Here is a 27,911-nt window from a genome sequence, read left to right on the forward strand (position 1 = left end):
TGTTCAAAAAACAAACTCCAAAACAATTCCTTACTGAGTTCCTGCAAAAGATACTGTTTAACCTGTCAGATTGACTTTTTTAGTTCAAGTTGAAAATAATAAAATAAAAATTTTAAATGTAAAGTAAAGGAATTAGTTTATGTATATTTACAAATGTGCAACTAATTTTTACATAAGTTAAATTTTTTCAAGATTTAATTGATTTTGCACATTTAATACTGAGAAATAGTATTTTGTAACTCTTGAATAATTCACAAGTTTGTACCTAAAACAGCTTTTAAAAATAAAGTTTATTAATTAATATATATAGCTATAATAACAAATAAAATTTGAAATTAAAAAGCCTATTAAGAAGTCTACTTATTTTAGCAAATAAGGATATATATATATATATATATATATATATCTATATACATACATATATATATATATATATATTCTGGTGGTAAAGGTCAAAATGACAAGGTAGCCACAAGTTAGTAATGGGATGGAGGATTTAAATGGAATGTGGACCTAAACTACTGTGTAACATTACCTTGTTGAAATCTTACTGCTAAAATTTTGCACTGCTAGGCAGTAAACTAGGGGAAAAAAAAGAAATTGGGGAAGTGTTAATTTTTAAGCAAGTTTGACAAAGATTGAGTTTCATATGACAAATATTGTCAGCAAGACAGGATTCTGTCAGTGGAAGAAGTTTAAACATTAACAATTTCTGTCAGGCTGTTGACACAATCATGGCAGACATTTCCCAAGATGCCGAGATGACTGCTGGCATTTGTCAACAATCCTGTCATAGTGACAGCAATAAGACCATGTCTGGAAATGTGACAGTTTTGGCTTTGTGCTCCCCTGAGCAATAGCCCAGGTGTTCAGAGAAAGTGTGGGAAAACCCATATTTCTGCATTGTCATTCGAACACAGAAAACACAGGAGGAAAATGAGCTGTCACTCCAATTCCCATGATGCCTTGCTGCTTAGCATAACTCTACAGTGCGGCCCTGGGTCCACTGGTCCATACTCTGACAGATAATTAAGAAAGCAGCAGCTTTTTCTAGACGGCTCTTCCTCATGATTTGCATTTTAGCCAGAGGCGACCAGTTATAAAAAAAACATGATGGAAAGATGGTAAGAAGCCAATTAGATGGATGGATGGCTGACTGACAGCTCTCTGGTATTACGACTCCAGATTTCAGACTACATAGCCTGGCAGTTTTCTACAAGAACCAACTTTTTTGCAGGTTGGTAAAGCTGTTAAATGTGGGACTATATATAGCACTATATAATTTTTGCAAAGTTGTACATTTTCCTTAAATAAGCATGTATTCTTTTCAATCAGGGTTTGCATTAAACAAGTTTTCACACAATTTAATCACAACTTGTGTCACTAAATTTAGCAATATTAAAATTCCAGACAACTTGTAGGCACATTAGCTATGCCAGTAGAGAAGTGATTAAAAAGCTGAGAACCACATTGAGCCAGCGGAGATAAAGTGAACTAATAATTAGAATGTCTGTGCAAATATGCCTTTGGAACTTTGAAATGTACATTGTTTGGTTTTAAGAAACTAAAAACATAAACCCTGAAATTCCTCTCTATTTTTAGATTCTACACACATATATTTGCCTATTATCCTTGTTCAAAATCTAATATATGCTTGTGTATCTGTTACTTTGGCTAATTTTGAAATAAAGAATAAATAAATAAACTGTTAGACTCAAGCTTCCAGTTTGGCCGTGATATTCTATAGCTCCTAGCCAATAGGAGTTAACTTTTCATCATATTGTCCAATTTGGAACCTTAACCAATGTTTTCTGTGTGCTGCATGCTGTGTATGTGTATATTGTGTATATACACAGACACACACACACGGAGACACGCTTTCCTGGAAGCAAACCATTTGCTGTTAGAATGAGACGTTTCTATCTGTAGTTTGAAATGAGAGAAATTTCTTCCAAATTGTAATAATACCTCAGATTTTGGGGGGATTTTGAAATAATAAGGGAAGGCAGTTGTTTCACTATAAATTGAGGATTTAGTAAGGAACATTAACCCAAACAAAATTGCAAAGTCTGTTTTCTTACTGTGGGTAATGGATCTTCTACAAACTGAGGATGAATATTAAACCAATAATGGGTCTGAATGCTTCTAGTTACTTATGACTGAAATGTAAGCAATGTATAGTTCACGGTTCCATGTTTATCACTCAATCTATATTTGATGTCAAAACACACAACACACGTAAAGCATGACTAGGAATGTTTTACCATATGTATTAACCCTTCCCTTTTTTTTTTCCAACTGCACTAGTATTTGTCTTTTTGCCTTTGCTTTATATCTTGTCGTTGGAATAAGATAAGCCTATTATACTTATAATCATTGTAAAATATATTCTATCTGTACATAATCGGAGAGTTTAAACAGAAGTTCAGAGGAATAATGACAGTTCCATAAACTACATCCCAAATTGGAGAGGAATAAATGCATGTTGATTTTCATTAGAAATATTAAGATTTTTTTTTCTACAGACATAGTACAATACCAGTAGAAATAAAAATTATTCTTGATAAGTTTTTATAATTTTTTAAGAAATATGTTTCCTGCCAATAATGGAAGCTCTAGTGTAATCAAAAAACACTTTCATTATTCAGTCTTTTAGTTCCCTCTTAATTTGCTATTTTAAAGAAAGTAATACTCAATATGACGTGCCCTTATAAGACAATTCTTCAAAAAAGAAAAGTGAAAAGATTTGAGACATTTGCTTATTTGGCTGGGTATTCATGTTAGAGTCTGGCTGGGTCTTTTTTCACTTCCTTAGTTTGCACCAGCCACTCATACTTGTGTTGAAATTTATTGCACTTTTGGATTCTCTTACTGATGGCACAATGTTAATGGACTCTATTTTCTAAAGCTTTAGGGACAGTTATGTGTCTTTTGTCAATAACAAGATAAATAGAATTGGAATTTGAGTAATAATGTACTATCGACAGATTTAAAAATAACAATTTCCCTTACTATGAAAATGTCCTTTGTTTCTAAACGATTTATTAAGAGAGAATTTTTGTTTAAGGAAAAATCTGAAGAATGATATTTATCAAATTGAAATGAGTTCTGAAAATACTAGTTTTAAAGGAGACTCACTGTATCACAGTAGGGTAAAGAGATGTATTTCTAACTAAAAGACAAGGTGTGTAATCAAAACAAAAAGACAACTCTCCACAAGACTTCGATGGTTGTGTCCACAAAATGTAGTAAAACTCAGTGGAGTTTATTGCTACCATCATGTTCACATTAAACTCATTTGCAATTTGAGTGGCTGGAATTGGAACATAAAATAGCCAAGAGAATAATATAGACAAGTTTCTTAAAAACTGTTTTTCTTCAGTGTATCTGTATTTTTAATTGAATATTTGATTATAGATGTGCTTTGTCAGATTTAAAATAGAATATTTTCATACATAGAACTATTGTAGGTCTGCCTCTCAGGTAAATACATGCAAATAATGATTTGAGACACATTTTGAAAATAACCAATTTTCTTTAAAGTGCAATTTTACACTAACTGAAAAGTAGAGGAGAGAAAAACTTAGGGAAAAACCACTTGAGATGTGAATATTAAAGTTATTTCCTGTTTTTTTCCAGATGGTTTATAGAAATATAATCTCAATGATCTCTGTAGAATAAATCTTTATAATCCTATATAAAACTAGATTTCTGTTTTCGATATTAAAAGTAAATAGCAATTGAGCTTGGAGATTTTTTAAAGTATGTCATCAAGGAATCACGCTATGTAGGGGATAACGTTAAAAACCATGTCATTATGGAATAATGTTATTTATGTTGAACTGCTTTTCAGCAACACACACACACACACACACACACACTTGAGAGAAAGAGAGAGGGAGAAAGAGAAGAGAGGGGAAGGGAGGGGAGTAGAGGGGAGGGGAAAAGGAAAGGACAGGAAGAGAAGAGAAGGGAAGGGAAGGGAAGGAAAGGGAGCCCTAAAGGGACAGAGATACTGAAGGAAAAATAAATCAGCAATAATTTTTTGTTATACCATGCTCATAAATTGTTCAGAGTCCATCAAAATGAGTGGTTTGAATTATATAACAAAGTCTACATATATATGTAGAAAACCCAGAGCATTCCTAAAGACTAGAGAGGTATGTAGCTCCCAATAGTAAAACAAATGTTCCTCTTTCCCTGGATCCTGATCATCTTTCCGTTAAATTTCTTTTCCAGCACATCCCTCCCTGTGTTGCATAACAGCTAACTCTAAGCTCTTAAAAGGCAGGGGCTGCATCTCCCTTGTCTTTTTATTCCTGCATCAACAATATTGGCTCATAGTCGAGGTGCAGTTATTAATGATTGAATTTAATGCAGACTTTTGCCTGGCTTTGTAGCCATTAGTTCTCATATTTATCATTGGTTAAGTGCTTAATTGGTTACTTCCATGTGACTGAGCCAGGTAATTTTATTATATTTCTCAAACATAACTGAGCCAAGTTAAAGTATATGCCTTGGTTATGTAAAGACTGGATGAAAAATGAAGGATATAGCAATGCATGTCCTAGTCATCATCATCATTGCATCAAAATAATCATAATAATATGATAATAACTATCATCCTAATCCATCAGCTAAGACTGAATATTGATTAATCATCTATACTGTAGAGAACCAGGTACACTTCCTTCCACAGCAAAACTATTCTATGTCAATAGGTAAAGATGGTAGAATATTGGCAATTTCTTATCATTCAACCAAATTCTACCTATGCAATCATTCAAAACCTCCTTGAAAGGTAAGTATTTTAATCCTCCTTTTGTATATGTGACATCCAAGATGTGAAGTAATATCTAGTAGGTGTAATATCTAGTATGTGACAAAATAAAATTTGAACTGAGATCTTTCTGATTTCAAAGCCTCTGCTCTCTCTACCACTCCCGACTCTCTAATAAATAACTAAGTTAATTAATATTAGCATAAACATAGGTTCTAATTTCAATGCAAACATCTGTGGAGAAAAACCTATGAATAAAGAATTGACAGTGTTGTCAATTCTTAGACACCGACATTATAATAAATAATATTTGTTAGTCCCCATGTCACCAATGCACACCAGAAATTTTCTTATAGAATCTGAAGTTACTAGATAGGGGACAAAAAATGACCATTAATCCTGTTTATAAGATACATTTAGGGAGATAAAAGGGAAAAGAGAAGGGAATACAAAACAGTCTTTGTCCTCTTAGATCTCAAAATGTGTTGTAAAAAGACACAAATAACTCTATACTATAATTGATAAAAACTGTGTGATATTCTGAGGGAATGAAGTTCAGTGATCCCCCTGAGAATTTAAATGGAGGCTTCATTTGTGTTAGGTCTTGTTAAGTGATTATGCATTTATGTTGACTGAGATACAAAAGAGAACACTTAAGGCAAGAGGAACCACATGAGCCTAGGCATGTAAGAATGTACACTTAAGGTAAGAATGAGACTATCAACTAATCACATTTATCTAGAGCGTAGAGTGAATGCTACAAGGGCAAGATTGTGTGGGAGGCTTGAGGACGGTTCATATGTTGGGGGGAAACTCTTGGAAAATCAGTCTAGGACAAAATAGACACTTCCTTGCCAGGCCAATAAGCTTACACTTTCTTCTGTAGGTAATGGAAAGTCATCGATGAGCCTCACTATGACGTGATTGGATTTGTGAATTAGGATGATAACTCCTGCAGTGAAATAGAGCAGAGTTGGAAAGTAAGAAGTTTGGCAACAGAGAGCCGGTGTGGGGACTGCTTTAGTGACAGAAACAAGGATAACTCAGATACTGTGACAGTGGATTAGAGAGATAAATGTTTAGTTACAGCCAGCTCTGATTGGTAGGGTATCAAAACCACCTCAGTTTTTGCAATTTCCTCTAGTCTCCTAATGATGATAATGCTTTTACTTTTATTAGATTTAGGCTCTAAATCTCCCGGTAATTGCCCATTTTGATTGTTAAGCATAGTTGTCAGTCCCCAGGTAAGAGCTAGAGCATAGAGGAAAATGTTTCAGTATTTTCTTCTCCTTGGGAAAAAAATTATTATATTAATATTAATTTTTCTATTTTTATTTTTTCAACAGAAGGTCATACATATGCTATTTTAGAGTTCACAGCTAGCCCCTCACTACTCAGATTGTGGGTGTTATTGCCAGACTGCAGAGATATACAAGAAATGACTTGAGAAGCAAGATTATTCATGCATCCACTCACACTGTTATCTCTGGGAACTCTTAATCAATGCAGGGTGAGAGCCAGTTAGAGCGGCTGGGGTTAGGGCACATGGCTGTTCAGTGGAAGGCGAGGAATTAAAACGTGATTATTATTCAAATTGGAATATAAAATAAAGAGCACACTCCAGGAAAGAAGAGGAAAATGATAATAGAAATAGAGATTTACCTACTGAATCGCTTGCTGTATTGTGTCTTGTCCTTGAAATGCCACAGACATTATTATAAGCTTTGATGGTTTGGGGATTTATACTCCATCTCTATTTTGCTTTTGAAAATACACTGAAATAGAAATTCTTAAATTCTGGGAAAGTCTACTAGACATGTAGATTAAATCCCCTCACAGAAAATCACACTAAAATTTTAAAAATCTATGTATGTCAAAAATAAATTAGAAATGGCAGCTGATGGTCCAGTGATTACAAAGAAAATAGATGATGGCCCATAATTCTATTTATGGACTCTAGAATTTAGATTGAAATTTTGGACATAATATAATTATGAGACATAATACTAATGTAATTTACCTAATTTTAAAAGAATCCTTAATATTTAATATCATGATACCTATTTAATAATAATTATTTGATGGCAAATTTGAAGATGTTTTAGTCATAACTATATGCTTGCTCTGATTTCTTCTTGATGGTATCACTGCTCATATTAAACAGTGATTTAAATTCATATGCATCCTAGTTATTTGAACCATTTTACTTTATTTCTTCTAGTTGTGCCTACAAATTCATATTTCGTGTTTTCCCTTCATTTATGTGTGTGTCTCCTACCTTGTGGTTTTATTCCATATTTTTATCACAGTTGAACTGTTGTCTCCCCATCTCCCCCGACCACACACAGACATAATCTAGTTAGTTTCTGGACAGTTATTTTTCTCACTATTGAGGTTTCAACTGTCACTGGTGCATGGCCTAAATGTTCAATAACTTACTATCAGCAATTACTAGACAGGAAAACATATCATGGAAATTCAAATAAACCTTGGAGAATTCTTTTCAAAGTACCTTGACATTCCCTCCCCAGATACATACATCCTCATATGCTGCTTTAGCTCATTCTCACTTTCAGAATTCTGGGTCAGAGCAGATAAAATCCACTGTACTTCTGGGCAGGAGCTCGAAACCATCTTTATTCATAACAGCACGATAACCATTGTTTGAGCTCAACACCCATTGGCTATCTTTCTGCTCTTCTCACAAGAGACTAAGGAAATTTTCCAGAGATTGTAGGGAATGTTAGACCACCACATAAATACTTCAACCTGAGGAAAACTGAAAGATGGGAAGGACTATTAGCATCACAAATATTTCACTCCTTTTCTATCCTATTGTCCCCTTTCCCCCTCTTCCTTTATTGTCATCTGCCTTCAAAGTTGAGTCTTAAAAAGGAAAATTAAAATATATATATTTCCATTGATAGAAATCTGTTAAAATAATTTTTTGTCTTTAATTTTTACGACTAAGAGGCATAATACTATTTTGTACCTTTAAATCAAGTGAAATTATTAGATATGCTTAATTTCAAAGTGAGTAAACACGTAAAAAGCATGGACTACAAAAGGCACAGGGAATAGTTTATTCACTTTCTACAGTGCTTTAATTTGAAAGTTTGAGCATTTGCCCTAAATATGTGATATATTGGACTGATTAATTCATTTAACATTTTTAGTGTGTGAAATTACTTTCAGGTGACTATGCCTTATTAACTGCTATATTAATATGAGACCTTGAACTTATTTTCATGATATCTGACAGTCATTTTTATTCAAGATGGCTAAAATATCATTTTTTTTCAAATTACTTCATCTTCCATATGAGTACATTGCAATATTGCAGTATTTATCAAACCTGAATAAAATCTTTACCCATTAAAAAAACCCAGTTAATTCTGATGTCCAGTTTTAATACAAACCATTTTATTAATTAAACATAGAACTAGAATGAATTCTTCATAGTCAAGACGTTACGGTACAACTATAAAAGCCAAATATGTTAAAGGTAAATAAAATTAGAAATGAAAAACATAGAAATAAGATTATTTATTTCACATGATTAGAGAAGCCATTTTCCTGTAAATAAAGTGCTGCTAGCTACATGAATATAATATAGCTATCACACATTATACACTGAATTCTGTGTGATGCTGAATTTCTTTCACCACTTTTAAAATCTGAATTACTTTAAAAAATAGATCTTATTTTGTACCTTGACATCATTTCACCTTCAATTTGTCATAAATGTACTGCTTGCTTATTAAGCACATTCCATCCTGTCTTTTTCTCATTAGCACAAGCTCATTGAAAAAGTAGTCATTCCCCCTTTGTGATCACAAACACAAATGTAAATATAGTTGGTGAAATAGCATGGCAGCAGCAAATTATAAAGGTTCCTTTGAAATGATCCAAATTATGCTCCTACAAACATTTTGGGGACTGTCATTTAAAAAATCTCACAAAATATGAAAATTTATATAGATGACTTATAACTCCTAAGACACATGTATTGAACCACAGAGATACGTTTGCTCTTAGTTGAGAAAGCTAAAGCAGGTTAGGTTGCTATCCTCCTGCTAGCAGGAGGATAGTTTTATAATGCAATCTTTTTTAATATTCACATTTTTCTTTAAAACACTTATGAGGCAAGGGCATAATTGGATAAAAAATAGATAAAAGACAAACCAAAAACTTAACCCAAATTTTAATTTAGGAATCAAAATACTAAATGCTAAAACCCATGATTTTCCCCTAGATCTTTGGAATTCTGCTAAAGACAGAATGGACTCTGTTTTTGAGTTCGCTTTAATGAGAAGTCAAAGACCTCTCAATAATGAAGTAAAATATTTAATACATGAAATGACTGCACTCAACCACAAAAGAGGCACTTGTTGATAAATACAAACCTTTAGAATGCCCAGAGGAAATATGAGTTCATTTGTATGTCGTAAACCTCTTGTATCAATGACTCAGGGCAGAACAATAAGAATTTATTTTCTAAACATGAACCAGAGCACATCTACCTCTAGCTCAAGGTGAGCTCCCTTTGAGTTAATGCTGTGATGCAGTTGACAAAAGGGCTAGTGTGAGCTCAATAGTACTTTGCTAACTACAGCATATTCCCATTCTGACCACACACGCCTTCTTGCTATTCTTACTTGGAGGCCGTTGCTCTGGCGCTTCCTTTGGCCTGGAATGCCCTTTCTCCAAATATTCACATAGCTCATCTCCTGCAGTGTTGTTTTCTCAGGTCCTTGACTTCACCACATAAAATAACACTGCCTCTATTCATTCACTGTTGTCTTCATTCATTCTATTAGAGTTTGAAGCTACAAGAAAAACATTCTCACAGAGTCTATTGGGAAAAACAATGTCTTAAATATATAAAGTCAGTATAATGGCACTACTGTATATTGGTTAGATAGAGGCACCTTTAAGAACTCAATGCAAGAGCCTATTTTGAATATTGGAACAGATTTTCTGAGAGAAATGATCTTTGCTCTGGATCATAAGAAATGATTCAGAGTAAGTCGAAGGACTAAAGTAAGCTGGGGTTTACAGTCAAAGTAAATATCATGAGCAAAGGAATAGATTTGTGATCCAGCTTGATGAAGCCATATAGAGTGGTAAAGCACAAAATTGGAAGGTATGGAAAGTTGGGAAATGACATTCGTAGATATATTCCCCTTCCTTGGTGATTGCTCAAATCTATAGCCTTTGCAAAAGGGGCATTCTCCAGCAGCCCCTTTTAAGTTACCATATTAGCTTTCTTCTCACCAGAATTAGCGAGAAACAGCTGACTAAATCAGGGGACAAATGACACTAGGGAACCATTCCATTGGAATTTCATTGACCCAATTGACTGTCATTCTCAATAATTCAAACTACAAAACCTAGAGAGCAGTAAAGAGACATTTAGTGGCAGGGTTTGAGCGGAGGTAATGTTAAGCTAATACCACATACAAGCTAAAATCATGGAGGGCATAAATTATGAGTCAGATATGGGAATAGGAAGTAGTCATAAGGAGACAAGAAAAAATATGAGACAATGCATGGAGAGAAAAGGGAGAGAAATATCAGTTCCCAGTTTCCAATTTCTCAAATCCAGTCTTTTTAATTCTAGATGAACTTTTCGTCTTGATCATGGATACTAATTAGACTATAAATTATCCATTGGAAATGATATATAAGTGGCACTATAAGTGGCACTACTTTTGTCACCCTGTTTATTGAACCCAAAGACAGTAGGTACAAACCAGTTCTACAGTCCAAAGCTACGGGAAAGACACTGAACTTTCAGAGAGGGCTTCAAAACTATTTTTTCATTTCTTAACATCTTATACAGTTTGTGTTGAAGGAAGGGAACTTTTTCTTTTTCCTCTCTCTCTCTCTCTCTCTCTCTCTCTCTCTCTCTCGACAATTACCACAGTACTGAAGGGTCTCTCTTTCAATGGAATAAGGAGATAGGATGTGCCTCCTCTTCACTTCAAGGTTAGTAAAATGAACTTTCAGGACCTTATCAGCAAAGCTTGATCTGTATTACCATGGAGACTGATGAACATAGCTGATGGGTGTCAGGGTGATGTCTGAAAACTCTACAGTTGAAAAGCAGTAAGTGGAGCTGCCTTCCAGTTCATTAACAAAGAGGATTCAAATGGTAGGAAGCTGTTGTCCTCCCCAAGGTCAGTCCAAAGTACATGTACCCCAAGGCTTAGTGTGGAAACTGTGCTAAGGTATAAGCCTCAGGTATAGGTAGGTGTAGGGTCACTTAAAGAGAGAGCCAGTCCAAGAAGCCTGCCTGGGGTAATGTTGGAGCCCCAAAAGAAAGATGCTAAGGAATGAATGCCCAGTCCTACAGGATAAATTATAAGCAGAGAGCTGGGAGAGTATTTATGAGTTGTCAGAAAGTTCTTATGGATGAATCTCTGAGGAGTTAACAAAATCATGCAATAGATAATCAACTCTAAACACCTAGGGCAGTCAAAGAGAAGCAATGAGAAATGAATCTGAGTTAGCTGAGTAAGACTTTTCCTGCCCCTTATCTCTCCTCTCTTCTTGGCTTCAGTCCTGGAGGAATCTGAAGACCTAACTAAAGCCAAGAGCTACCAGGGAGGGGCCGAGAAGGACAAGCACGCTGAGTGAAAAAAGAAGGCCGGCAAATTATGTACCCCCAATGTTCTCTCCAGACCCAAGATGGATGAAAGGAGTTCTAAGTTTTGGCTTTTAGTCAGGACTGGACTATTTAGTTACCAAAATAAAACTATTCTGGGGAAGAAAAGTTAACAGATTTTTTTTTCTCTACATTGAGCAAATTAACTATAGATTCTGCACAAAACTTTACCTAGGATGTCTTTGGCAAGGTTCCATAGAAGTGGAGACAAGATTCTTGGCCAAATGATTTTGGGGGGATGGGACCTCTCAGGAGAAAGCGATGGGAAGAAACAGGAGAGCGGAGGAGAAGAAAGTTAAACAAGAGAACAATTTCAGCTGGAGGCAAATTTCAGGCTTCCATCTGGTCCTACGGGGAAGCTCTGGAGCACAAACTGCCTCAGAGTTGGTTTTACCTTCACTTACCGGCTATAGCCTGCCAGGGGAAGGTGACAGGTTAGGAGATCTGGGTGGGTACTGATAGAACCCACTACACATGGACGGGATGGGGAAGAATTCATCTCACAGATGGATCTGAATAGGGCAAAGGGGAAAGTTGTATTTTAGTTGCACCTAACTGGTCCCATTTATGCGATAATCATTTCAGTTACAGGAACTCATCCTTCTTAACTGAGCTAATGAAGGCAATGTTTTAAATTTCTGTTCTTTAAATCCGAAGAACATTTCCTGGAACACAATTGAGGATTTAATAATTATCTTTCTATCTCCAGCAGCTACGACTAGGGGGTGACAGAAATGATATTCTACGCATATTGGTGGAAGAAGTAAATAGATGAATATAGCATGTCATTGATTCAAATCACTTCCTATTGTCAATCTCAACACTCCTCTAGTCATTTCTTTTTGCAGCTGGGGCTCACTGAGAACTGACTATCTGTAAGCAGGTAGGTAGAGCAGGGACACGGGAGGTTTAAATAAAATATTTTTAAAAATTAATTAAGGAAGGAGTAACCTTAAATTCATGTATTTGTCTTTATGGATTTCAGAGTGTAATAAAAATATGTAAATAAAAGAAACAAAATATTTCAGAGACTATGATGCCATATATTTTGGCATGGAAGGTAAGGCCATATTTTATTTTTCTCCTCCATTTTCAAGTTGCTATGAAGCTTGAATTAGAGCATTTGGTAATCCATTCTCTTGGGTAAGACCTCTGTCTTATAAAATTCATTTAGAAGGTGACACCCAGGCTTAAATTTCAAAACAGGTGGCATTTGCTATTCTCCTTTGTTTCAAAGTGATTTATCCAGCAAGGGAATTAAATTAAACACTGGCCTCCCCTGAAAGAAATTGCCATGGTGTCTAGCATCCCAGTGGCAGCCTCCACCATGAAGGGTCAGACTACTCACAACTCTCAAACCACAATAATGTGTTATGAACAGAGAACTAAGAGGGATGAAAGGCTCTATATTCTTTCATGGTAGCTAACAATGTCACAGGTGCTTTGTTGAAACATCAATAGTAAGCAAAGAAGTAACACAGATATTAGAGTATGGTCTGGATGTGGGAGGCACCACGTGATACTTTGGGACAGGAAGGCCCTGGCTACAATTTATTTTCATACTTTTAGATAAACCGTGGTGAGGGTAGCAAAGCTTAGTTAGACAGTTTGGGTTTGAGATAAAAGTCATCCTGATAAGAATATTTGGGCTCCAGCCTGGATCACAGAGAGTCCTGAGAGTGGCATAAGAGGATCACACATAAATCCTAATTGGATGACCTGCCTGAACAAGGAGAAATCCAGAGTTCTAAGAGCTGAGATAAATAAGAAGGAAAAAGACCAAGACAGCATTGAAATATGAAGATAAAATCGATATAGAATTGCCTAGGAAATCGATAAGAGGGATAAAGGATGTGCAGGGGATGTGAAATATGTGTTCTGTCTTCTGTACAAGTGGGAAATCTGGCGGTATGTTTTGAACATGTTGCAATGCTGTAATTAAAGCTCGAGGGAGAACGGCGAGAAGGAATCTTAATAATCAAGTGAAAAGATGCCACGGCAATAAGTGACTTCTTGTCAGGAAAACAGCGTTATAGGCAAATCTTAAATATGAACTCATGTACATAGCCAGAAGATAGATCGATACTTGTGTCTGTGTATTTGTGGCAGTAGAGACTGGGGCTTGATTTTAGAACCGTAACCCAATAAAAGTGTCATCTTTCAATCGGCCAAAGTAACTGCTTGTACAATTAACACAAGCCTGATGATCACAGCATTGTCTGCAGGTTCACTTCAAAGAGATTACCTCCTCTCAAATGTGCAGATTATCTGCAAAGGGAGAGAACCCACAAGAGTCAGTCTCTCATGGTTAGATGCATTGATAGAAAGCCAAGGAAAGGTGTTTATTCTCACCCTCTTCCATACCAGATAGAAATAAAGTAATTAGAGAAAAACCCTGTAAAAATACACACACACACACACACACACAACATTTTTTTTTTTTTTTTTTTTTTTTTTTTTTTTGTGATACAGAAGGTACACACACATACACACTCAATATAATGTTACTGAGAACCATGTTTGATCATGTGGGCAGAATATGGAAAGACCATCAGCTTAAAAAAATGCTGTAGTCTTTTTATTGTTCCTGTTTCATGTAAGCAGAGGTACAGTACTTTAGACATCCAGGAAAACATACATATTATAATCTACGTGAAACGCACTGTTCCTCGAATCGTCTCCAGGGTGCTATTCACAGAGAATACAATATACATCATGGTTTCATTCCAGGATTTGTTCAATATGAACTCCTAATTATAACCGAGTTGGTCTGAATATAGGACTACGGAAAATGAAATGTTTCCTCATTTTAAAAAATAAATCTATCAGAACTTATAGATTCAAATGATGTTTGTCTCTTTCAAAGGTCTAATTTACGCAATTTATAATAAATATGCAACTGCTGTGCCCATTACTTTTGCATATCCCCAAGTTACCAATATTTTCTCAGGAGGCTATTTTAAGTTTGAAAACAATCAAAAGTTACTTTTGCTTTAATTGTTGGAGATTCTAGAAAATCGCAGTGGTGTAATATTTTTTAACTCAACAGCTCACCAAGTTAAAAAGGACACTAGGTAGCAAAATGTCAAAAACACAAGACAACATTTACAGTGAAACAAAGGTAATAAACTATCTTCAGGAACCCTAAAATACAAGTACATAGAGAGAAACTACCAATAGCCACGAGACCTATATGCTATCAATATCTGTGCTAAATGAAGTGGAGGAAAGCAACGGACATCTGGCAATTAAGCAAGGAGACTCTCAAAATAGACAAGTGATATTTGCTGGATAATATGGTGGGTCACTGTGAGAATAGTATCTGAAACTGGAAGAGGTTTTGCCTTCTCCAGTAGGGGTGAATGCATGGCGCCCACAGTAGGAAGGTCTGAGATGGCTGGACAGAATGGACCCAGTGAGCCTTAAAAATGAAGCATTGAGAACAGGGTCTTGCATGGAAGACCAACTGCTGAGTGTCAACAAAATTGACTGGATCAATAAAGATTAAGGAAAGAGAAGGTTCAGATAAGTGTGGGGGAGAGAAACAAAGCCAGAAAATCTCAAAAAGCATTTGGCCATATTTTTGAACATTATATTAAAGCAACAGGGAAGAGATCTTTGTGAGGTTAGAAAAAGTTTCCCTAAAACTCATATTCTTCTAATTTTGAAAAAAAAAAGTGAGTAATCAAAACTATGAGGTCAAATTTCTAAGATGTTTCACAAAATAAAATAAAAAAATCATTATAAAGATCAGGATAGTATTTCTACAAACAATAAGAGTATATAAGAAATACATGACCATAAATACATGGAAGGATACGATAAATCAGTGAGACACATTCAATAATGAGGTGACTGAACTTAGAAAAAATTAGAAATAAAAGAAAAATTATTTAAGTAATAGAGACTAAACTAGAAGGATCACAAAAATTATAAGAATGATAAGATACATATATATGTGTATATATGTATATATATATATATATATATATACATATATACACATATATATATACATATAACATATATATATATATATATATATATATATATATATATATATATATAAATAAAGGGACTTTTAAAAAGTGTTATGTATTAAAGAAAGCTTAAATAAAGCTGTTAAATATTTTGAGATTTGAAAGTAGGGTAAAGTAATGACCCAGGAGAAGATAATGTGACAAGCAAAGCAGCATCAGAAAGAGAGCTGATGATGGTACACTGACAGCTTTGAAAAGAAGAAGGACCATAACCCAAGGAATGCAAGCAGCCTCTAAAACTGGGGAAAAGCAAGGAAACCAATTCTCTCTGTAGCCTCCAGGAAGAATGCAGCCCTGTCAGTTCCCTGGTTTTAGACTAGTATGATCCATTTTTGGACTTTTGACATCAGAACTATAATATACCTATGATACACAAAGAACGTATCTAATTATGACTCACAGAAAAGCTATAATTAGATCCTTCGGTTTTTTGTTTTGTTTTGTTTCGTTTTTGTGAGATGCAGGGTTCGAGACTTTGATTTGAAAAGCTACACTCAGAGTTAGCATAAAATATTAAAGCCCATTGGTTAATGGAATAGAAGTAATGGGTACTTTCTTTTTAGGCTAACAGAGATACAAAATATACCTGTGATTAAATATCCCTTCTGGTTTTCTAGGTTTGTAGCAGAACTAGAGAAGGTCCTTATCATAAAATCATTGTTCTTTCAAAACGTTTCTAAGAAGGTGAAAACAATAATTTGGCAATCCATTCCAAAAATAAATTTTGCTTTTTTTGCAAGCCACATAGTAATTAATACCGCTCTTCTCTACCCCTCATGAGAGTTTGTGTTTTATCTTCATTGTACCGTACATCCGTTTCTACTCTGGATTAGATTCATGGGCTTCGTGTTGCCTTCTCTTCTAGATTACACATTTTTGTTTTTTAGGATATTCTAGTATCTCCCACAGCAATTAGCATGTCTTTTTACCCAATAAAACTGTTAGTGCATTTGTTAAAATGTGACATAATAATATCTATACCTATGTCAAAGGTGTTCTTTTAAATGATGTAACCAAAACTGCTTTGAAAAATTGTATTACTTGAAAAAAGGGATCCAAGATGGTGCCATAGGAACACCCTGAACTCACTTCCTTCCATGAACACATCAAATCTACACCTATAGACAGAGCAATTCCCTTTGAAGAACTGAGGGCAGACTGAACAGCTTCTGCACAACTGACAAGAGAGAGACCATACAGAATGGGGAGGACAGATAAAGACATAGTGTTGGTGGAACCCCCAACTCACTACCCCCAATTCACAAACCTGCATTTGGGAGGGAGCACTGAGCGGACTGCCTGTGGACACACATGCCCTGGGCCACAGCAAAACAAACAAACAAACAAACAAACAAACAAACAGTGGATTAAAGTACACCTAAACTATACAGGCAGAAAATCCATTTACTAACATTAGAGCATCTGCTACATGGAAGGGGAACTGCTGTCACTCTGTCAGGGTCAGAGGCATTGGAGAGCACCATTTGTTGAGTTCCCCCTTTACCTTGACTGAACAGTCAAGAACTCAATCAAGGCACACTAGCTGGTCAGCCAAGGCTATCCCAGTGTGCCTCAGGCCCCAGCTCCACACCAGCTCCGTAGCTTGCCCACAGGATTCCCCCACAGCCTTAGCCTGCTCCAACTACAGCTCCAAGTGGCTTGGCAAAGCAACCCCCATGCAGCTATCCCACGGAACTTCCTGCACCCGGTACATACCACAGCTACAGCTTCCACCAGCCACCAAGGCAGCCCAGGTATAACTTGCCCCCAGGACTGCTCATGGCCCAAGCCTTCTTTGTGACAGCTGCAGGCTCTGGTGAAGCTTTTACCCAGGACTCAGTGCAAGTCAAGCCTACTCCAACTACAGCCCCAGCCAGCCCATCAAGGTGACCCGACACAGCTTGCTCCCAACATCTGCTGCAGCCCAAGCCCAGTCCAGCTACAGCTCCAACCTCCCAGCCTGCCAAGGTGGCCATGACTCAGCACACCACCAGGGCCACCTGTGGACAAGCCCACTACAACTCCAACTGGTCTGCCAAGGCGGCCCCAGTCAGCTCCCCCTTGGGATCACCCACAGGCAACACCCACTGGAACACCAGCTACAGCCAGTGCCTAACGGCAGCCAGCACACAGTCTATAAGGCAGAAGCTCCTCCGTAAGTCCATTCCTTCCATACTGAGAGAAGTTGCTATTTTGCCTAGCTATTAAACCAAAAATAAAGCCAAAATGAGGCAGAGGACTATGTTCCTAATGAAAGAACAGGGAAAAAAGAATGAAGTAAATAAAACGGAGACATACAATCTACCAGATTAAGAATTCAAATAATGATTACAGATATGCACAGTGAACTTGGGAGAAGACTAAATAAACTCGGCGAGAATTTCAAAAGAGAGATAGAAAATGTAAGTACAGGATTTCCAGTCAAGATGGCAGAATAGCTCACCTGCTCTCAGGACCACATCAATTACAGCTAAACCACAGAACAATTATTGAGAATCATCTGAGTCTAGTTGAACCGAAGCCCTACAACTACAGGCATACAGAAGAAGCCACGAAGAGACTGGTAGGAGTGGCAGAGATGCAGAACGGGCTGGCCCCACACCTGTACGTGACCATTAAAAATTGTGACGGGTATCTTTGCCATGGAGGCGCCCCTTCTGAGGAGTGAGGGGCTCCCAGTCCCTTCCCAGCCCAGGGTTTCAGTGCCAGGGAAAGAAGTCTCCGTAATTTCTGGTTGTGAAAACCAGCAGAGATTGTGGCTGAGTGAGAAAGAGGGTGACTGCATTCCCAGGTGCTCCTCTTACAGGGACTTACTCAGTGACTGTCTCACTTGCTCTGAGCTCCAGTGCTGGAGTAGTAGCTGCAGAGGCAAGAGGGACATATGAGGCAGGAACTTGTGTCTCGCCTCAGGGTGAGGGCTGGAAGGGCAGCTTTCTCCCCGATGGAGTAGCTGGCAGAAGCCCCCTTGGAGGGGTATTGTGTTGAAGAAAAGCAAGAGAGAGTGAAGGTGGAAAGGAAATGAGATGAGGAAATGGGTGAACTCCAGGAGTGGCCTAGGAGTCCTGTGTCTTTGGAGCAAAGTGGTGGAAAGGTAGAGAGATGTAGAGTGGAAAGATACTAAGCTATTACTCTCTCCTCCCTTCTCCTTTCCCCTTTGCCACCAGACCACACTGGGGACATAACCAAGGGGCCTGGGCACAGAACTAAATTACGTTTTCCAAGTTCCCTGAATTCGAGTTGGGCTCTGTGACTAAATTCTGGCTGGGTAAGTGATATCTGCCACTTTCAGATGCGGTTCATGTACCCGCACAAAACTCTACATTCTCTCTTATTTTTTTGTAGCAATCAGAGGTTACTTAAAGTGAATGGCATCAAGAATGGGATCCGTAAGTCACCATTTAAAGAAGGCTCACCCTGCAATGTCACCCAAGCACCTGCCAATCCAACGTTTGCATTGGATTTTTTGTGGGCAAAAAAATAAATAAGTAAGTAAATAAATAATGACCCAGATTTGTTGAATAGTTCACTGTAATTAAAAACAATTTCAAAGGAGCTCTGCAAATGTTTGAATAATAGTACCATTGTTTGAATAAAAATATAATATGCTTTGATAACCACTTTTGTTATGTAGAAGTTAGAAAATGTAGGAGAAGGAGGAGAGGTGGCGGGAGGTCCATGGTGCCTACAGAAAAATCTCCTAACTAGCTTTGATTAACTGCCTGTAGCCAAGTATCTGTTTTTACAACAGATGACAAGAGGTGGTATGGAGCAAGATAAGGATCTGAGTCAACAGACCTCCACCCATCTTAGGAGGTCATTTTCTCCTGTAGAAGAGTATGTATGCACGCCTTTTCCCACCAAATCAATATGTAACTCCTTCACCCCACCCAGCAAACTATAAATCCTTAGGACAAGGGCACTCTCTCTCTGGCCCTTGGGCTCCCTTGTTCGAGCTCTCTCTCTCTCTCTTTTTTTCTCTTCCACCTCACCTAGGCTTGTTTTCATCCCTGAGAATGTATCACTAATACCATGAGACTATGCCTCTCTCTCCCACCTTGCCTAGCTCTCTCTCTCTCCCTCTCTCCCTCTGGCTCTCTCCCACGTGCTCTCTCTGTCTCTCTCTCCCTCTCTCCTGCTTCAGCTAGGCCCATTCTCTTCCCTGAGAACATATCACTAATAAACTGTTCACATACTAATCAGCTTGCTGAACTTTGATTCTTCACCATGTTAGCAAGAAGAACCAAGACTTCCCTAACAGTTTTAAGAAAAGGGATCTTATTTAAATGAATAATTTCCAGTACATTTTAAAAATCATTATAATTCTATTACAAATATATTCAATTATTATTGTGGGAATATTAAGCTAGAGGATTATGAAATATCTCTTATCCATCTCCTTTACACAGAACAGAACTACATGGAAATTATCTCAAAATATTTGTTTTTTTCTTCCCCTTTTCTTGCCTCCTTCATCTCCTTAGCTTTCTCCAACTCATCTCTTCTTCCTTTCTTCTCTCAAAAAGTACCAGGAAACTAATGAAACTTATGCTGTAGGGAATCCACTTGTATAAGCCCCTCCTAACGCTCTAGTAGGGTCCCTAGAAGTGTCTCTACAAGGGCATGTTTTTTGTAAAATTTGAAAAAGTGAAACATTTTTATTGCAATTGGTCAAGATTTGTCTCATTCTTGTTTGCCAAATATCCCCTCATATCTGGTGACACTGCCACCATAAAACTAAGATAAGACTATAGTAGGTTGAGTTAGCGGGAATATTTATTGGTTCGTATGCTCTTCCATTTGTAGACATGTTATTGCTCCCTGTCCTGGTGGAGGAATGGCTTCCACGAATACCCCACTGTGCTGAGTCATCATGGTGATATGAACGGGCAGGGTCCAAGGTCAGATCACTATGTGAAGACTTCTTATAGCAACGGGTACCAGAGGTATATGGGTACTGAAGGAGGTACATATTTTCAGTAGAGACTCCAGTTCTCACTGGTGCCTAATCCAAACAAAAGGGATATTCTCGGTAATGCAAAACATGCACATATAAACGCAAACTTATCCCTTTTTTAATGAGAAGCATACAAATTAAATCTTTCAGAATTTGTTGTATTACTGTTTGTGGTATTAGTCAGCTTTCAAAAAACATAATTTCTTACAATTTCTTTTCTAATTCTAAATAAATAATTGCTTTTATAGCTAATATTGTATTTCTAATTTTATACTCTGTCTTAAAACAGCCCCCAAATTATTAGAGATTCAGGTCCTACAAAAAGTGCATATGCCCCTCTTTTCACTAGAGATCAGTGGGTGAATGGAAAGCATATTAATTTCTTGTTCTTACTTTATCCTTCATTGTTAATGGACAGAGTTAAAAGGATACATGAACTTAATTTTGGAATGAACTATGTTACTGAGTTTCTTATCTCTTAGCAACATTCTATGGGTAGAGTATATTCATGTTCAGGCCAGTACTAGGCTAATTTTTGCAATAAAGATTGATTTCATGATTAGAAGGAATCCATCTTTAATTGAAAGATCATTGCCCAGAGGTCAGGAGTTTCTGTTTTATAAAATACAAAAAAGATGGAATGCCACATTATACAAACATGATCAGAATTTAATAGAGGGACTCTATTTAATAAGTACTAGTGAAGCCACTCTTTTTAAAGGTTTTTCATACCCTTGCTAGTCAATTTTTACAAAAGCTGTGGGAATTAAGTACAATAATGCACATTTTTTAAGATGAAAAAACAAGCTCAAGGATGTTATGTCCCTGCTACAAAGTATAGTAGCAAAGTCCATATTTGAACCCAGGATATCTTGACTCCAAAGTTCATGTGTTATTTCATGCTTCCGTAACTAATTAGCCAGGAACGGAAACTATTTAGCCTCAGTTTCTTTATCTGGACAAATATGACATTTAACTAGAGGAAAATGCAACCCCCAAAGTCTTTGATTCTGTGAAACCAAATCAAGCAAACTTTATAATTTCCCTTGTTAATGCATTCCCACGTCATATAACTTAGGAACTATGTCTCGATTTCCTTGTGCCTCATCTAAATTTGGTAATAATTAAAATCCATCTCCTCTCAGTCTGTCCTTTGCAGTGGTATAAAATAGCTAGTTAGTCATAATCTTGCATAATAACTTTCTGCTATGATGAGAGAAGCAAAAGCAGGTAGGGAGGGCTGGAGGAAGCTCTTGAAGGAAATGTCTAGTAAGAAACCTGGAAGTACTGTGGTTTCATTTCATCCAAAATATTTAAATGTGAGTCTTGACCTCAGCAAGTAATAGAAGAAGAAAATAATGTTTTATTTTTTTTTTGTCTTTCAGGTGTAATAAGAAGCGTGAATGTCTAAATGACAGCTAGAGAGATTTAAATAGTATCTTAAGTTATTTAAGGAATAACTTCCCGACTAGTACATTTAAAAGACATGTGAAAAGAGACTGTTCATTTCTTTCCCCAGCTATCTGTGAAAAACTGGAAAATGTTTTTGCCAATCTAGAAACGGGATTGGGGTGCGGCGGGGTTTTCCACCATAGGGAACTCTGATTCTATGATGTCTTAGTGGCCGTTGTGGGATTTCAGGCTGCAGCTTCACCTCTGCTTTTGTCATTATAGCATCCATTTCTGACTGTCTTTTCTCCCTGGTGGTGGGCTCTGCAATTGCTCTTGCTGCAGTTCCTTTGTTAGAGATTTGCCCTCTTGACACATCCAAATGAAGAAGTTGCAGCACGAAAAGAAGATTGGTGACAGACCCTGAAATTTCATTCCCTGTAGTAGGTCCCAAAATCATATCTACATGTCTTCTGGCTAATCAGAGGTCCATGGTGAGATCTGTCAGAGATTTCTGTTTTAAAAAAGAAATTCAGGCATGGTTGACAGGAGAATTGGAATGTTTTTCCCCTAGTCCTGTGGCAGCTACCAGCACTGTCTATTATTATTCGAGTGCAAGCCTGAGGCTCTGGTGAAAGCATAACCTCAGGGTGGCCTCCTGCGGACATCAGCATAGGTAAGAGGAGCTCCCTTCCCCTTCCTCAACAACAGAAGATAAACAAAGAGGAACTAATCACCAATAGCAAAAAGCTGATACTACATAAAAATAGAACATCAGCCTGAGCTGGTTCATAGGACAATATAATGAAACTCAAGAATTATACAATTAGTGAGGCAGTTAGTGTCAAATGAGGTAACTGCGTCTTTCAAAAACGTTGGAGAGTCCTAAATGTAACCAAACCAATAAAAAATGTCCATCCCCTTTTTTTTTTTTACTTGTGGAATTTACAAAAGTATAGAAATTAAAAGATTTACATTTACAGGCTACCTTGGCGATATTGTGGGTTTGGTTCTAGACCACCACAATAAAGCAAGTATTACAATAAAGCGGGTGGTAATTGTTTTGCTGCTGGAGGATCTTCCCCTCCATTCATAAAAAACAAAACAAAACAAAACAAACAAACAACAACAACAACAAAAAACTTTGAAGTGCAATAAAGCGAAGCTCGATAAAACGAGGTATGCTTGTATTAATTCTTGGTTCTGAAAAAGCAACTCAGTTCTTTGGAAGCTCTTGGCTCTTCTTAATAAAGTGTAAAGTGCACTGGCCTTGAAGTCATACCTTACCAGAAATAGCAATACAGACATTTATTAAACTCTTTGACAAGCCAGACCATGATTCTGAGTAAATTATCATTAAAAGTTGCACAAGAGGAAGTAAAAAGCTCAGTGGTTAAGAGCATAAGTACCAGAACTGAAATGTCTCATTTCAAATCCTGGCTCTGCTACTTATAAGTTTTTATCACCTTGGACAAACAACCTACCTTCTCTTTGTATCTGCTCCCTCATCTATAAAAATTGAATGATGATAATAATCTATCAACATCATGAGATTACTGAGGGGAATAGAGGCAACAAACAAAGTGTCTGGCACATAAACATTCCATAAATGTTATTATTATTGATGTTATTTTCATTGTATCAGTCAGGATAGGCTATATTAAACTATGCAACAATCATCCCCAATATCTTAAGCATTCAAACAAAAAAGTTTATTTCTCATGCATGCTGTATAGAGTCCATCCCCCTTAGCCATAGAGCATATGTTCCTAGACCCCCAGTGGATGCCTGAAGCTGCAGATAGTACCGAATCCTACATATATATATATATATATATATATATATATATATATATATACACATATATACACATATATATACATATATATACATAAAACATATATATAATCCTACATATATATATACAAAACATACATATATATAAAACATATATATATAATCCTACATATATATATAAAACATACATCTATATAACATATAAATATATATATATATATATATATGCTTTTTCCTATACATCCATACCCATGATAAAGTTAATTTATAGATTAAGCACAGTATGAGATTACCAACAGCTAGTAATAGAACAATTATAAAAATATACTATAATGAAAGTTATGTTAATGTAGTCTCTCTCTTCCCTTCTCTCTCTCACTCTCTCTGTTTTATTGTACTATCCTCACTCTTCTTCTTGTGACCATGTGAGATGATAAAATACCTATGAGATAAGATGAAATTAAGTGGATGACATAGGCATTGTGATGTAGTGTTAGGCTACTCGGAGGGTTATTTGAACATGAGCACTGTGATATTGTGACCATCGATCAGATAAGAGTGTCAGCTATGATGTGACTAACAAGTGGGGAGCACATAGAGTGTGGATACACTGGACAAAGGTGGGACTGAGGTAATGAGGTGAGATTTCATCATATTACTGAGAATGGTGCACAATTTAAAACTTATGAACTGTTTATTTCTGGAATTTCCATTTAATATTTCCAGACTGCAGTTGACCATGGGTAACTAAAACCACATAAAGGGAAAGCAGGGAAAGGGAATCCATGGATAAGATGGTACTTCCATCAGCAGAGAAGCTTATCAGTTATTCATGGACCTTGACTGATGGAGCAGCGACCATCTTGGAAATTGATGGTAGATATACCAGAGGGAAAAGAACTTTGAAGGGTCTTGAGTCAACACTTAAATAGCCCAAAAGAAATGCACATCATCTTTGTTCACATTCACTGACCAGAAACAAGACACTTGGTCCCATTAAACCACAAGGCTAGTAGGCAATACAAACTTTTTATGTTTGCATTTCCAGAAGGAAATAGAACTATACTGTAGAACAACATTAATGCCTACCATTATATTATTATAGTTGTAGTGGCATTCTAAATTAACTCTTCAAGATACCAATAATTCACTTGTTAGAGTCAGACTTTCCTAAGTGAGAGAAAGACTTGGGCCGAAAAAAGAGAAAAAAAGCTATATTTATATTTATGTACTTCATTCTCATCAATACAATATTTTGTTGAGGATTAAATAACATCGTTTGAACATGTGTTAGGTATCAGATAGTACGCGAGTTGCATTCACTTGTCCACACATAATACTAACAACTGTGAAACATAAATACTTTTAGCCCAATTTTGCAGATGAAGAAGCAATACTTAAAGAAATTGCATAACTTACCCACTGACACAGCTAATTTATTACATAGCTAATAAATATGGAGCCAAATTATGGATTAATATATGCCTGTACATCATCTTTACATTATGCCACAGTATGAATTCAAAGGATTATCCAGTATGAATGAGCCATAGATTAGGTCCTTGTATGCCTGTAGGAAGTATACATCAATATGAACTAGCATGAGAGAAAAGTAAGATTTTACTGAGAAATTTTAGAAAAATCTTAAATTTACTTCTTTATTTTCTGATGGTAAGGAGGGAAAATGTCTGCTTAGCATTACAGGAATCTATGCAGTCTACTTTGCCATGTATTCAATTTCAAGTTCAATAAAATGCTTCATTCATTATCCTGGTTTTCATTCCCAAGGTGAAATTTGAACTGGAGTCTTCAATTATAAAAGGAGAGTAAGGCATATTAAAAATGTTAGCCTAGTGTTGCTAGTTCTATTGGAAACCAGCCATCCTCATCTGCCACTCCAGATGGACACTCTGCTTTAGAAAAGCACATGGACTGGAAGGTATAATGGAATGGACTGGCAGGGCAGGGAAGGCAGCAGTGACTCAATCAACACGCGTTTGGGAACAGTTATTTTAACAAAATTTGCTTAATGTGAGAAGGTTGGGAAACATGCCTGTCATTTTGGATTGGGCTAAAAAAGAAATAGCTAATAATGGCAGCTAATAGTGACAATTCCTCAAACATATGCCTCCCGTGGATGTCCCCGGATCTCAGCTCACTTTGGGGAGCAACACTTGAGACAAGAATCATTATGCTTTATGAAAATAGCAAAAGCACCACCTGGACTCTGCATTCCTAGGTGGAAAACGTTTTCAACTAGAAAGGACTTCATTTATTTCCTAAATTATGTTTAGCTTTAGGAATGTAATGTGACAACACAGGGGGTTCGTGAACTAGAGTTTACTCTAAATAACGGTCTCTCTAGGAAATAAGTCATGGAGCTCACAGGGGTATTACTGCATATTCTAGCCTGAAATATCTCTTTTCATTTGATCAACTTGATAAAGACTTATAAGAAAAAGGGGACAACCCTAAATGAAGAAGTAATGCATATCTCTGGTTTTTCACTTCTCTTTCTAGATCGGGTGGACTTTTGTCTACCACATCCAGCCTCATGGTTCTCCCCACTCCAGCCCACACACATATTTTTCTGGTAATCTGAAAGCATCCTTATTGTTCTCTCACATCTACATAATACAAGCAAATAGTTACATGCGGCTTAGAACGTGCTAAAGACTTCTCTAAGTGCTTTACATATAGTATTTATTCTTACAATAACCCTTTGCAATGGGTATTATTATTATCCCTATTTTACAGATGAGAAAAATAGTGACACAGCATGGCACATAACTTGCCCAAAGTCACACAGCCAGAATGTAAAAAATTCAAGCTGAGGAAGTCTACCTCTAAAATCCATCTTCTTAACCTTAAATTATGCTTTTAAATTTAATGTTATTATTATTTGAAAGATCCTTTTACAGTTGAATGCCTAGCTAACTCCTCCATCATTTGAAACTTGGCTCTGACCTCACCTACTTAGGGAAGTTGTTCTTCACCCCTCTCTTACCTTCATCACCCTGCCATTATTCCCTAGATTAGGCATCAGTCTTCTGTGACCTCGGTAGCTTGAGATTGCCCTGTCAGTCATTGGTCTCCTCCACTAGACTATGAAATTCTGTACACTGGAGCAGTATTAATACATTTGCACATTCATGTATGTATGTATGTACATATGTATGTATCTATGTAATCTGCATAGGACACATAGTATGTGTTAAGTAAATATTTGTTGAAGAATTACTATAATAAGTAGAAGCAGGATATGTCTGTGTAGAGATTGGCATTATCTTTCATTTACCCATTGGTGAGTGATCTTTGAAATTTGGTTAAAATCATTTCCAGTGTTTTTTTGCATGGATGTAGCTCAGAACTTCAGCTACCACACACAAAAACAAAACTCTGTTGACATGTAGGCATTTGTCACAGAAAAATTAGCACTGCCTAGTTTTTAAACTATTTTACAGTGTTTCCAAACTTAATCTGTAAAATGTCAAATTTCTGTCTCTTTCTCTAAAAAACTGGGTACTCCTGGGATCTAAAGAATGCTCTCTTTAGTGTTTACAGAAGAAAAGAATATCAACAAAACAAAAGCAGATGTTTGTGACTATATTATATTTGAGGAAAGGCTTTGGGAGATCTTTCTTTTTTCGATACCTAGTAATTCAAATCTCAACAACCTTAAAGGAATTCTGCTTCCAAGGAATTCTGATTCCAAGTTTGAACTAAGAAATATCCTTTGTGTGGACTCTGATGACAGAAGTCAAGGTGATGGTTTTAGACAACATGACATTAAGTCAATAACTTCTTTTGAAAACCATTCTGATGTCAATGGCTTCTTTATAGTACGCAGGGGATCCATTGTGAGTTGCTATAAAAGTGTTCTCTATATGGCTGCTCCCACGATGTCCCTTTCAGAAGTTTCTTCCCTTTAGGCCCTTACTGAGAGAGTGGAAAAACCCAGTATCCAGTACTCCCAGGCTGGAGTCGCCCTCCTATTTTCATTCTACATGTGCCTCTGGAAAGAGAACAGGTTTCAGAACCAAAGCTGCCAAAACCTGAGTTAGAATCCCAGGGGAATGGTCTTCAGAAAGTCATTCTCGCCTTCCTCTTCTGCTCTTCTTTTACAGATGAGAAAAATAGCGACACAGCATGGCACGTAACTTGCCCAAAATCACACAGCCAGAACATAAAAAATTCAAGCTGAGGAAGTCTACTTCTCATTCTTCACAATTCTGTTAAGCCTTTTTTCTTTCTGCAAAATGGGACTCATAACAAGTATGT

The 27,911-nt window shown here is 36.7% G+C and overlaps 1 protein-coding gene and 1 long non-coding RNA gene across 2 annotated transcripts in view; one reads left to right on the forward strand and one right to left on the reverse strand.

Moving 5' to 3' along the window:
* The window catches only part of LOC109448871 (uncharacterized), a 214,662-nt gene that overhangs the window by 128,217 nt on the left and 58,534 nt on the right, over positions 1–27,911 (reverse strand). The window lies entirely within an intron of this gene.
* Positions 1,041–22,666, forward strand: LOC141571870 (uncharacterized). The gene is made up of 4 exons (XR_012496923.1): positions 1,041–1,237; positions 18,833–18,975; positions 20,294–20,388; positions 21,830–22,666. It is a non-coding gene; the product is annotated as an uncharacterized LOC141571870 (long non-coding RNA).

The sequence above is a fragment of the Rhinolophus sinicus genome, linkage group LG05 (assembly GCF_036562045.2).
Source record: "Rhinolophus sinicus isolate RSC01 linkage group LG05, ASM3656204v1, whole genome shotgun sequence".
NCBI lineage: Eukaryota > Metazoa > Chordata > Mammalia > Chiroptera > Rhinolophidae > Rhinolophus > Rhinolophus sinicus.